This window comes from Triturus cristatus, chromosome 4_2, assembly GCF_964204655.1.
Source record: "Triturus cristatus chromosome 4_2, aTriCri1.1, whole genome shotgun sequence".
NCBI lineage: Eukaryota > Metazoa > Chordata > Amphibia > Caudata > Salamandridae > Triturus > Triturus cristatus.
In genome coordinates, this window is record NC_140586.1 from 254,712,720 (window position 1) to 254,727,676 (window position 14,957).

Here is a 14,957-nt window from a genome sequence, read left to right on the forward strand (position 1 = left end):
TGACGTTTTTAGGGGGGGCGACGCTCCTCCGCCATGGAGGAGGAGCCGCCGTTGGTGTATGCACAAATAGCAAACAACTCAGATCAGACCAAAAGCACAACACAGCACAATCTTCCAGGTATTGCATTGACAACTAGATTATTTGCTCTAGTTTTGATGACCTTTCAACCTTGTTCATTACTATAACCTTACAGGACTGCTGTAAAGTGCCGTACACCAGGATTGTGTAACGGGCTACTCATGAGATCATTCAGGCATGGCAAAGATAATCAACTTGGTCAGCCTTGACCTAAACTCCCAACATAGACTCAATTGAGTTGTAGCCACTCAAAAGGCAGTTGATTGAAAATACGGCACAGTAATATGGTGCATACCAATAATTAAGAACACCACTGATGTTTAGGGTGTCTGGTCTGACAATACTCCAAAGTTAGTGTTGAAAATAGTCTCTGGAGTATGGTGAGGCAATGCGACCAATTGTTGAATATAGGTTCTTTGCCTAAAAGATGGAAACCACTAAGGAAGCACATACACTTTGAGTCTTGCTGGATCGTAATCTGACATCACAAAGGGACATAGAATATTTTTCCTTTGCTAACAGTCTGATACATTTGGTCAAGCATAGGAGTTATACGGGAAGGAGATCCTTCCACTACCAAAACAATACTTAAATACTTTTACCCCTTTGTATGTGTGCTGAAGAGTGCAGCACACATCCAAATTGGAAGTTTTGAGAATTGTTTTTTTAACTTACTCTTACCTTGAAGATGAGCGAAGGTTTGGCATAAAGTTCTGTATACCTTCTTTAGTAGAAAGGGCTTTGCGTCAAACCCCATGGTGGGTTGCATAGGGATGCTCATATACCACTCATGGAACACCCCATTGACCCAAAGCAGCGCATAGAGTTACTTTGTGTTACTTTTGGAAATAATCCAACACAAATCAGAATTCACATTTGAAAGTTAATCCCAACACAACAATTTGTGCCTGGTTTGCATCACTTTAGTGATGGAAATCCATCTCGTCAATGTGACACTGGCTGCATTCAGACTTCTAAGGAGGATTGACATGGTGGTCACCATAGTTCTAGACGATCTGAGTTAGGACGTGGGTAGCAAAGGTGTCATATTATCGACTGCTTAATCTCTCAGCAGTCCTTAAATAAGCGGAGCAAATTATATTCATGTACAGTCAGAAATTGGAGAACAGGAATTGGAGAATTGGGCTGAAATGGATCAAATATTGTTTGACTAGAGGGCTTCAGATTGTTGACATGCCACATTTCAAAGCACTCACTCAAATCTTCACTCATTGTCTGTGAAAAAACTCAGTATTTTCACCAATAGTCTTCAATTTATATGGTGTTGCTGAGGAATATTAGTCAGTTTTTTTATTATCAACATTTAAGTCTCACTGCAGATAGCTTTAGCTGTCTGGTAGACCTTATGTTACTCATACTTTAAAATGTATATACAAGGAATAGTACAGTGAGTGTTGGGTTTGAGAACAGCCCTCTTCAGCCATTGGCTTTGATGTATTTTTAATGATTTACTGTTGTTTGGTTGGGCCATCTATCAAGCCCATTTCTGTAGCTGAATCCATTGTCCCATTGTTTTTGAGAGGTTGTCAAAAAGTAGTTGTTCTCATTTGTGCTACCTGCCCTGCAATGCAAGATGGAATTTTTCCCTATGCCCCTCTTTCCTAAGCACTGAGCGAAAGCACACTCAGTTATTTGCTTACAGGACCAGGACTATGGGGGTTTGCATTCCAGAAGCACATTTCATCCACCTGTGACGGTCATGCATTCAAAACCACCTTCTACAAGAAATTGCTATTAGCTAAGGATATTAGAATGACTTCTTCCAGAACATTCAAGAATGCACTTAGAGCCTTGATAAAGACAATATGTCATCAAAACCAAATAATTGTAATATTTATTTAGGACATATAAGTTAAGTGAAAATCAATATACTTGGAAAAGTGAATATGTAAATTTATGTTAAAGTCACAACTTCTCTGTGATATGATTTCATTTTTAGGTCTTGCTTAGGCAGCAATTACACTGTCTCTTCGACACATGCTGGGCATGAAGGTCCACCCACTTTCTGCCCATCTTGTTCATTGGCTCCTGTCACTGCCCTTTGTAAATGGTGGCTTTTCATTAGTCAATAGACTTAGTAGTCTCTTCTTAGTACTGCCTTTTCTCTTCTTGTAACCTCCCATGCGGTTGTGTTGTTACTTGGTATGTTTTAATTACAGCCTCAGAGCACTATTTTCATAAATTGCTTTCTCCTGCCTGTTGCAGGCAGGACATGCTCTCCCACAATGTTTTTTTTTAATTTAACCAGCACGACACGCCTTGGCTGGAATAAAGGCTACCACGCATTTCATTTGTTATTTGCGATATCTGCACTCGACCATATGCCTTTGTTTTTCTATTAATTTACTATTTTTACAATGGATGCACGCCCCGCTGGGGCAGAAACTCCCATGGAGTAAGGGCAATGTTTACTCAACTGTATTATTTGTGTTCTTGTCCTTTAGAAATGCGATACTTAATGATCAATCAAATAACCTTTGCCTCAATTTAGAGTTTGGTGGCGAGGGTACTCTGTTACAAAGGCAACGGAGTACCCTCTCTGCCAAACTGAAGGTTCATCAAAGTCATTTGATGTTGGGTGGACCTTTATTATGTTGACAGTGTAGACTACTCCATCTCCGCCACCGAAATGAACTTCTGCTGGCATGATAAAGTAAGGGTCATTGAAACTTTGGCCATGTGTCTGTCCACCCACCCACTGAATTTCGAGTGAGAGATCACAGTTTTCGCTGTTGACCACCGCCAGGTAAAAGGGTCACAAAAAAACGCGCACCTCATCATGGGAGAAAACTCCATAGCAAGGTAGGCGTTCTTTCTTTATTTTCCAAAACAAAGTACCACTTTGAAAGTTTAAAAAAAAAACATTGTGTGTTTGCTGTGGGGCTATGTCATGTTGAAAGAGCCATTCATCAAAGGTATATTGCATTGACAGGAAACGCTGTGATGGTGGGCCTGCAGACATCTCAAAATTTCCGTTGCCCTGATGGAGTAAAACCCAGCCCTGCAACTCTAAATTAGCCCATTTGGCCTGTACTGAGAGAAGCTGACAATTTTAAATTGTTTCTGTAGGGCAATGTGACTATCATATTCACAGATCATAAGTTTTAATTTCAGTTGTTAGGACAATTTATTTTCTAGATATTGGAAATGGTACCCATGAAGCCATCATTACTTTCAATATTTCATGAGTACATTTCAAAGAAGAATACATTTCTGTGGTACATTTCATGAGCTGAATATTTGTCATGTTATTCAGTGGGTGAGAATGAAAATATGAAGGATGACGAAGACATTGAATGTTTCAGGAACTTGTGCAAATAGAATCAGTCAGTCACTCTGTTATGAGAGTGAGGAGAAAAGTAGAGATGCTTTTGACAGGTATATCGTATTGACAAGGTGTGGTTTAAGGAAATATACCTACCAGTGTATAGTAAAGTAGATAGACGTCTGTTGCTATTCCTTAAAATTATTGTTTCACAAATATTGTAAGACACAAACACTGAGTCAAAAGTATTGTGATGTCAAAAATAGTGAGGGACAGAATAGTTGTATATAATATGTTTTTTAAATTCATGAGTTGAGCTTTATTAGTGTTTGTATTATTTTATTGTTTTAATGTTTAGTGTGGTTATTTTAGTGAGGTTTTGTATTTTGATTAAACATTATATCTTACATTTTTTTATTTTTTTTTATTTTTTGGTTGGTTATTGGGTTTGTAGTGGAATCGGTTGCTTTTTAAATACTTATTTGTTAAATGATTATAACATTTTTTATAAGTTATATTTTGTTAATTAGATGATAAATAATGTAAAAATATTTCAGTTATTTAATAGATAATTTTAACAACAATGTAATAATTGTTTTATTTGTTAATTGTTTGATTAGATAATTGATTGTGGTAACTATGTAGCTGTTTTTAATAAATTAGATATAACATATATAAATGATGTTTAAGGTTTTTTGTATAAAAATTAAGTTTATAAAGTTATTCTAGTTTTATATAATGTGGATTGGTTTTTCCGTTTTTAATTTGTTTTTGTGGTTTGAGAGTTGTGTAAAAGTGTGAGAAGTACTTTAAATTCATTCTTCTAATGTTTTATAACTTTGTGATATAATCTTATGTATAATTTTATATGCTAATTTGTTTTTTTTAGTTTTTAGTATTTTTTTATAAGTCATATAATATTAAAATGTGTTAATACTTTTATGGAAATATATTTTATGTTTATTTATATATATACATAACTTATTTTTTATCACTTTAAGATAGGGAGAAACAAATTTCAGCATTTGAAAGTTAAAAATATTATCTATTGCTTCTTATCCTGGAGTGGGAGTAGTAGCTATGGTCTTTTCAAAAACAAACACTTTTCCTACTATTGCTTATGTTAGAATTGGAATTGTAAATGTAATCCCTCAAAAGATCAACACTTTCCCTACTTTTGCACAGGTTGGAGTGGGAATAGTAAATCTGACTCCTTCAAAGTCCAACGTTTTCCCCACTGTTGCTCAGGTTGGATTGGGAATAGTAAATTGGACCCCTCTAAAAGTCCAATGCTTTCCCGTCTATTGATCAGATTGGAGTGGGAATAGTAAATCTGACCCCACCAGAATCCAACACTTTACATACTGTTGATTATGTTGGAGTGGTATTACTAAACCTAACCCATCCAAAGTCCGCAACTTTCCCTATTTTTGCTTCTGTCAGATGGGAAATACCAAATCTAACCCTCTACCCTCTAACCCTCTAAAGCCCAACACTTTCCCTACTCTTGCTTATGTTGGAGTGGGAATAGTAAATCTGACCTCTCTAAAGTCCAACATTTTCACTAGTGTTTGTCATGTTGGAGTCGGAATAGTGAATATGACCCCTTCATATCTATTGTTATTTGATCTGATTTTTGGGTTTTGTAAAATATTTGTTGGTTTTAATTCTAGAACTTAGGGGGTCATTACAATGGCGGATGGAAAAACCCTCCAACCGCCGTGGTTGCGGAAAAATTGCCCGCATGTTCTGCGGCAAAACCAGCGGTCACATTACGATGCAATGATTGAAAAATCCAACTGCGGTGGTCGGGTTCCACAAAAATCCACCCGCAATGTCCTGAAAACCAGAAAATTCAACTGCTGCGGCCGGAAAGCTGCGGGAAGCACAAAAAACGCCGATCCACAAGCGGAATGACTGCAAGTGAAATTATGATAAGATGGCAGAGCAAGCGGAACGATCAGTCTTTTCTGACCGCTGCGGTCGCACGAAAAGATGAATGGCAGGGCTGGCGGAACGATCAATGCTTTCAGACCGCTGCGGTCGCACGGAAAGAATTATGGCGGTCGAATGCAACCACAGAACAAGGCCTCCAAGTGTGGATGATTGTTTTCCGCTGCCTTCAAAAACATTTGACACACCCCAATGACACACACCCATGGCATGAAAAAACATACAAATCCCAGGTCAAAGTAAAGAACACACCTGACATGAATACTCCATTTGGGCACACTCACATAGCTGAGTATGAACCCAATCCCATCGCTGGCCAGCATCCTTTGCACAGCTCCAGAAGTGAAGGGCCAAACACCACAGCAGAAAGGAGAGGCAAATCATCACACATCACTCCATCACACCACCCACACCAACAACGCCAACACACACCTCACATAGCACCACCACCACCTTCCCACCTGCACTTATCACCCATTTGCACATCACACACCATGGCACAGAAAAAAATGCCAAAATTCACAATGAGTTGTCAGTGATGGTAGATGAGAAAATCAGAGTAGAACCACATTTGTTTGGAAGCATGGTCCAACAGACACCAGTAGTCAGAAAAAAATCAAATGTGGGAAAGGATAGTCAACAAAGCCAATGCAGTAGGGACCACCCTGCACACACTGCGTGTCATCAAGAAGAGGTGACATGACCTCAACTCTTACCAGGCACCCATGTCCCACAGCTGAGCAGGATGGAACACTCCCCCCACACAAGTGCCATGTGTAACCTATTCCCTTCTCCTGCCCCACTTCACAGGGAGGTAGCCTTCCTAACAGGGAGGGGGGTTTGTGTACAAGCAGCCAGCACTACAACTCCCACCAGGCACCCTTGTCCCCCAGCTGAGCAGGATAAAACACTCCCCCACCCAGAACTGTGGCAGCCATTTCATTGCTCTCCTTAAACTTACGGGTAGGTAGCCATCTCAATAGGGAGGGGGGTTTGTGGATAGGCAGGCAGCACTCCAACTCCCATCAGGCATCCTTGTCCCACAGCTGAGCAGGATGGAACACTCCGCCCACCCAGAACCATGTGGCAGCCATTTAATTGCTCTCTTCAACCTTACAGGTAGGTAGCCTTTTCATGCTCTCTTGTCTCACCCCTCAGCAGGATGGAACACTCCCCCCACCCAAGAGTTATAAGTAACCCATTCCCTTCCTCTGCTCCCCTTCACAGCGAGTTAGCCTTCTTAACAGGGAGGGGCGTTTGTGTACAGTCAGCTAGCACTACAACTCCCACCAGGCCCCCTTGTCCCACAGCTGAGCAGGGCCATGTGTAACCTACTCCTTTCCTCTGCTCCACTTCAGAGGGCGGTAGCCTTCTTAACAGGGAGCGGGGTTTGTGTACAGGTAGCCAGCACTACAACTCCCACCAGGCACCCTTGTCCCACAGCTGAGCAGGATGGAACACTCCCCCCACCCAGAACAGTGGCAGCCATTTCCCTCCACTGTGTTACCTAACAGGTAGGTAGTCAGTGCATGCACCATGTCATCCTTCTCAAAATGCATGGAGCCATATGACCACCACATCCCTCACATGTCAGCCAACTCTGTATAGATGCAAATGCTACATCCAGTGTGTAGACAGCTAAGTGCATGTAACTGTCACAGAAATTACACTTTGACTCACCAAGTCACGTGTGAAATAAATTCAGGGCCCAATCATGCACAGCACAGAATGCAATGTGTAAGTGCCATGGTTTCAGAGCATAAAGACTCATATGAACCCAAAACATGCACGGTCAATCTGTCAAACAAACAAAACTACATGATATGAAAGAACATTTAGATAATTATATTGTCAAGATTTTGCATAGCTGAAACAGATTCTCTGAAGAGTACACAAAATCCACGCAGAAACCAAAGTTGACATGCACCAAGTTGGTAGATGATGACATGTCCTTGTAAACACACTATCTGTACGTGTCACATGGTTGTAATTTACATGCCACACTAATGACAAGTAATGTATGTACTTCAACATCATGTCATGATGCCGATAATCTTTCAGCAATACCAAGTGATTGTAATGTAAAATGTTTGGCGTATCAACTGTAACATCAAAAAGTCTGACACCAAGATTGTGGAGTGCACTTAACTGACAATCTAACCTCTGTTGAACAGGAGCTCCCCAAGCAACAGCTGCTGAAAACACCACCAACCAGCAGAGCCAGTCTCCCCCCCGGAACGTGAACTCTCTGATGTGGATTCTCTACATTTAGATGAGGAGCAACAACCTGACCCCTCAGGACTGCCAGGGCGTACTCCGTCTCAGGGCCTCATTGTCCCCACCACCACCACCACAATCAACACACCAGCGACAACCACAGTGCTGACCCCTGCTACAATGACCTGTGCTGCAGCCACCTCCCCCATCACCACTGCTGCCTGCAACACTGTCCCTGGCTCAGTGGTTACCAACACCACCACACAAGCCGAGGATGCCAGAGAGAGTGTGCGGGTGAGGTGACCGCCAATGCCACAGGTCCTAGTCCGCATGGCAGGTGGGCGGGCAACATGGGGACAATCACATGAGGACACTGAGACAGAAGCCCTGGCCACTGTAGCAAGAGTCCTTTGTGCATATCAACAGAACCAGGGACAGATGGGTCAGGTTGTCGAAGAACTGTGTGAGCACCGCCTGGTGCAGAAGTCCATCTGGACACATGAATGGGACAACTTGTGGATCTCATGGGCCAGCTTGTGGGTGTTCTGAGGGACATACATGCTGCTCAAATGACTTCTCAACCCCCCTCCAGTGGCCAGCCTGCTGAAACACACTCCACCTCAGCTGCGGCCACAGAGAAGGGTGAGTTGCAAGACAATGACTCTTCAGATACCTCTGAGCCTGCAGCAGATGGCCCCCATGCCAAACGCAAGAGGGGCAGTCTGAGAAACACCACGGGAGGATCACGTGTCAAAGCAACAACCAAAGCCAAGTCGCTGAGCCAGCCATGATGGCACATGTGTTGCCCTGAACATTGACTTTGTTGACTATCATATCCCACATTGCCATGTTGATGGCAAGAGTTTGTTGGAGTGTGTGATTCCATTAATGTGGGGACTACTCTATGGGTCTCCTTTAACATCACAGACAACTCATACACTCACTATACACAAAGTTCCTTACATCCACTTTAATTCTAACCCAATCTAATTGAAAATAAAAACTATTTACACACCTATGCCTTTGTGTCAGTTCCGTGTTTATCACAGTATGTACAATGTCAACTCTGATTCCAATGTACCACAAGCTCTCATTGTGACGAGGCATTGATGGGGCGAAGGAACCTAGAAAGACACAAGAGGATGACATTTAGTTGTCAGGTGATGCCAATACAGCAAAAACACAAAACTAGTCAACACCGCACAAGACTCATCACACATAACAATGACCAACACCATCAACATAGACATGAGGTAAGTGTAAAACAATACACTATGCTACACACATCAGCCATTAGCAATGGGGCAACAACAGCCAGCATCCAAACACCTCATCTATGCTTTGCCACTAACAGCAAAGCCAACAGACAATGTCATTGTTGTTCAATGTTACTTACACTCAAGGGAAGTAGTTGTTGATGAGCTATTGTCACAGGTCAACACCTTCCTCTTCTCCACTATCATCGTCACTGGGCATGTGTGGATTTGCAGCGGGGGCATCTGCTGCTCATCATTGTCTAGGATCAAGAGGATCTCTTTGCGCAAGGCCAGGTTGTGGAGCATGCAGCATGCAACTATGATCTGACACACCTTTTGGGGAGAGTAGAGTAGAGCACCACTGCTCTTGTCCAGACACTGAAATCTAGCCTTCATAAGCCCAAAAGCACGCTTCACTACACGACGTGTCCTCCCATGTGCATCATTGTAGCAGACTTCCCCTGGGGTCCTTGTATTCCTCAGTGGGCTCAGCAACCAAGGCAGGTTGGGATACGCAGAGTCACCTAGGTGTGAGATAAACAGACCAAGTTTGCAATACAAACAGTTGAAGAGAACAGCATGTCACACATATAGCACACTACATGACTCAGCGTACTCACCGCCAAGCCACGCACGCTCCGGATGCAGATATGTAGGAGTCATGTGCAGAACCTGGATACACATAGGAGATAATCATTTCCTCTTGGCATACCACTTGCACATTAATGGAATGGTAATGCTGCATGTTGCGGTAGATGTGCTCACGCGCCTGTGGTGGAACTAGGCAAATGTGTGTGCAGTCAATGGCTCCAACAACATTATATGTCCAAGGTCATAAAATTCACCCTTCACATCTGCCAATTCATGTCTCCTTGGAAAGTGTATGTAGCGGTTCTTGTAGGTCAACAATGCGGACAGGACATCACGCAGCACCATGCTGAACAGACGTTGAGGCATCCCACCGGCGATGGCCACCGTGTACTGAAACGAACCAGTAGCAAAGAAATGCATTGCGGCCATCACCTTTACTGTTGGTGTCAAAGCTGTGGGATATGTTCTGTGAAGCCTCAAATGGGGCTCCAGCTGCACATAGCTCTTGAAGGGTAAGGCGATTCAGACGGAATTTCCTTATGATGTCCTCATCCTCCATGTTCCCCAGCACTTGGAAAGGCCAATGCATATTTGGTTGTCTCCTAAATATTCTGAAAGAGGACACATGTAAATTTGATTCACAGATGGGATGTGGCAAACATCTTACATAATGACTAACACAGCCCTAACATTGACAGGACTGTAACAACAGCCAAATGCACAAGTCACATGCACAGACACCTTGATCTCATGTAGTCTTTCACGTGGTCAGGATGTGCATACTAACTACTTCCAAATCAGACTCAGATTATGTGAATGGTATATGGTACACTCCTACATCTTGTGCCACCAGCCCTGGGTGTAGCTGACACAACACATGTGGCAAACAGCAACAATGCTGAGTTGTACGTAGCTGCTGTCCCTGCACAACCTTCTTGCTTTAGTCTCACTAAGCACAACATTATTACACAAGGAGCACAGTAAGTATAAGCTGGACAACTATCAAGATAAATACAGCACTGTATACAGTGATATAGGCAGATTATGTGGTCAGTCCATCATGACTGTTGAATGAGTTGCCATTTCACACATTGGCATGTTCTCAAAAATGAGACACCTCAAATCTGTATACATGCACACAAATATCAAATTTGATGTGTGAGTAAGTACATACCAATGCATGTATTCATGTGTACTGACATGATATGTGTGGGCATCAGTAAGTTAAATGTCACACTCTCATTTCACTTTACAACCAGGTGCAACAATATAGTGTAAATGTATAATGATCAGTGATAAAATTTTCCAAGTGACAATTCATTAGCACAATGTGTTCATAAGTGCGGTAGGCATGCTCGGCCACTGTGGTCACGGTCATTGGCCACAATTGAAAGATGCTGGATTGCGGTAGAGACCACCTGGCCCCCACAGTGTGACACCGCCTATGCCAATGTCATTGCAGCCAATGAGAGCCGCCATCGCGGTAGTGCAATACATTTTTGAAACTCGCGGTAGGCGTGCGGTCACTGGATACAATTGAAAGATGCCGGATTGTGGTAGAGACCACCTGGCCCCCGTGGTGTGACACCTCCTATGCCAATGTCATTGCAGCCAATGGGAACCACCACCGCGGTAGTGCAATACATTTTTTAAACTCGCAGTAGGCGTGCTCCACTAAGGCGGTCATAGGCATTGGATACAATTGAAAGTTGCAAACCAGGCTGACCAATTGCATCAGCAGAGTACCAATGAAACAACCATAGGGGCCAATAAATGTCTGTGAGAGAGCCACACATGTCACTTGCATTCAGACACTGCTGCCTGCCATTCATCACCAACTGCTGCTGTACCTCTACTCTGGAACCATTCATGGCTCGAACAGAGAACATCAGGGGCTCATCCCTTCACCACAGAGAACGAGGTCCTTGCCCAGTATCGGCGGCTAGATGGTGCTGCAGAGGTACTGGTAAGTTTATGAGTAAAGGTTTGAGAGTGCTCAGAATGCTCACATGATGTTACTGTACGGTAGTATGTGCCTGTGAGTGCAAGCCAATGTTCATGCATTAATATTTTGCCAACAGCATGGTCCATACATGACCTAGAATGTATTGCACTTGAGTATGTGGGGAGGATGGCAACATAGACACTGGTGCAGCTCATTTCAAGCCAAACAATACACATTTGTTCTGAGACTGGGTAATGTAAACATGTGAGACACTGCCTAGCATGCTGACTTCACGTCAATGGGGTGTATAGCCTTATTTCCACAGATCCCTGACTGCATTTAATGATGGAAAGGACATACTATGGTTTAGCAGTTGTACAGTTACACTGATTTGAGACACTCGAACTTGTACACATATTCCCTGTGCCATGTAATGTCATAGGTCATTAAATGTTCATAGGGTCATTTGTGACATTTCAAATGTAGATTGGCCAAAGGGTACTGAATAATGTGTGTTCTGCTTTCAAATTCACTCTTTGGAGATGTGTCCATTCTGCACAGGAGTACAAGGCCAGGATCTATCAGTATTTGCGGTAAATCACCACTGACGCATCTGCTAAATGTACGGTGGACATGTCATCCTTCTATTGATTCCATGATGTGTAGAGTCTCGCATGTGTATGCACTGCTTCACCATTCTCATTCTACATGCATGTGATTGCTGTGATGGACCACGTTTATCCTCAGTGAAAAGCCCTGTGGACTGCACAGTAACTGCACAGTGTTACAGGACCCATTACTGAAAAGGACTTAGAAAAACATATGTGTTGTCCATCATCCTATTTTTGAAGGAGATATTATAGGCCTAAGGAGTACACAAGATAGGCCGATGCCTTGTGACAAGAGTGTGAGAATGTAAGATCAGGTACCTAAATGTGACCACCATGACAGATGTAGCTATGCAATGGTCAAGGACATTAAGGGGTGTGTAGTGTAAGACACAGTGAGTCTGACCACTACACGTCATTTCCAGTTTATCGTATTTCATGCTCACTCACATACTGCATCACAGATGAGGCCCATTTTCACATTGGCTTCTGTGCTGGTACTCTGCAAGTGCATGAGATGGGCATGTAGTGTGTCCATCATCATAGATATATACATTGCAATGATATGGGTTGATCCAAGTGTACTATGTGTATGCTTTATGGGCTCTGTTCTCCATTGATGTATTTGTGTGCTATGTGTTTTCATGCTCCTGTACTGTCACACAGTGGTACACAACATAGTGTTACAAAAACGTCCTCTCTTTTCTCCCATGCCTGCAGCTCAAGGTCCATAAGCGTACGGCCATATGGAGGGCCATTGCCCGCAAGGTGCAGTCCCTGGGGGTCTCAAACCAACGCCATTCACACTGCCACAAGAGGTGGGATGACATCTGCCGCCTCAGCAAAAACGTTGCTGAAATGACGCTGGGGTTGGTCCCTTGAAGTGGCAGGTTGGCGTGCAGGAGCATGACACCACTAATGGCCCGCATCCTGGCAGTGACACAGCCAGAGCTGGATGGACGCTTGAGGGCCCAACAGCAGCAAGTTAGGGGTGAGTATTGTGCAAAGTGTGACTTTGCGTATGAGTCACTGCATGAATCCCCGCCCAGAGCAAGTGCGGACCTCTGTGATGTCTCTAGTGTGATGCAATGGCTTCTAAGTAGCCTCAGTGTTGAGTGCAGAGGTTCTGCATTTGTACAACATTTTGTTTCTCACGTGGTAAATCCATGATCGTTGTCATAGCAAATCATCTTGTCATGTTTTCATCTCACATTTTGTGAATGTTGTCTGAACTGAGACCTTCCCACACAGGAAAAAACATTGTGTGAAGTGTGTAGCCAAGTACACTCGTCAGGCTTGTGTGTGCTGTGTGGCTACCATAATAGTGTGCTCATGTGATGATGTGTAAGTGGCTAGAGACAGGCACAGATGTGTACTCAGGGAGCAGTGAGGTGGTAGAGGTCACACCTGTCCTATAGGTTATTTTTTCACAATGATAGAAATGACAGCATAATTGCAAAAAAGATTAGCCTAATATCAGCAGCATGGCATCACATGATGTAATTTCCTGTCACAGTGACAGCAAGTGCACACAGGTGCTGATGGGGTAGATGGTGATGATTGCAGTGATGGATTGACTGATTTGCATTTTCCATTTGTGCACATGGCAACATGACTGGGATGGTTAGACTCTGGGATTTAAATGCAATGTAGCTGAACCTGGCTATTGTGAAATTGTTGTGGCACTACGGCTTAATATGGTTGTATGTGATCAGTGGGTATGGCACATTGTGATGTGACTGAGATGTTCGATAGATAGATAGATAGATAGATAGATAGATAGATAGATAGATAGATAGATAGATAGATAGATAGATAGATAGATAGATAGATAGATAGATAGATAGATAGATAGATAGATAGATAGATAGATAGATAGATAGATAGATAGATAGATAGATAGATAGATAGATAGATAGATAGATAATAAGGAGCAAATGTTACTCAGAGTGTCAGTCCTCAGTCTGTGTGCATTGTGGAGGGGTGTCCATGTGCATCAGTGCATGGTGAAGTTGTGGCTAATGCTTTTAATCAGTGAGTGAATTTTTGGCACAATGATGTGTCATCAATGTCATCATTCAGCACAGCGTAGGGATGTCATATGCCAGAGGCAAGGTATTGTCACACATTAGCTGTCCAAATGGAGGCCACTGACAACTTCATCTACAGATGATACTATCATGCTTTAGATTCCTTATATACTTAGATCAATGAAGGCCTGTCAGGCATTCGTGAAGATGTTAGTATGTGACATGTCAAAACCCATGAAGGCCTTGCATTAAATTCCCATTTTCATGCTATTGTGCATTGTCTATGTGACTACATTGTTACATGGGGCTTATTTGCACTTCATTAACACAACAGCTGTGTCCTTGTGACATATGCTGCAGTGTGTGTCAGAGACATCAACTGGCAGTGAACAGCTGTGAGCATCATGGTAGTGTGCATTTAGAGATGTGTGCGGTGCACATCAAATACATTCTTGCATCTAAACAGTTGACACCAATGTACAACTGTAGTTATGCTTCAATGCCAAACATAGTGGATTTCAGGGGGTGATATCACTTGCAAATGGATATATTTGACTTTGAATCTTTGGTGTTCCGTGAAATATACTTCAAATGTGACTGAGACAACATGTTTGGATGTGTAGCTATGTTACCAACAGGCAAGTAGGTGTGCCTGCAGACAATTGTATGTGATGTTTACATGTAGGCACATGCTCAGCTATTTGGATTTGTCAAAGCAACATGGAGCATGACTATCAACTAAGCATGTTTCCATGCATCAACGGATGATTGCATAAATGTGGCATATGCTGAAAGTACATGGAGCAGTTAAAGTGGGAGTTTCAGTCAAAGGATTTGAGTTTGTATTGCATATGATGTTTGTGAGTAAGGCACTATACTGAACCTATGTCTCTGTCTCTTGCTGCATCTACCAAGGGCAGGGAAGGACAGGGGCCCGACACCGTTGGGGAAGCTACTGGCATGACTGCTACACTGGAGTTCAGTGACACTGA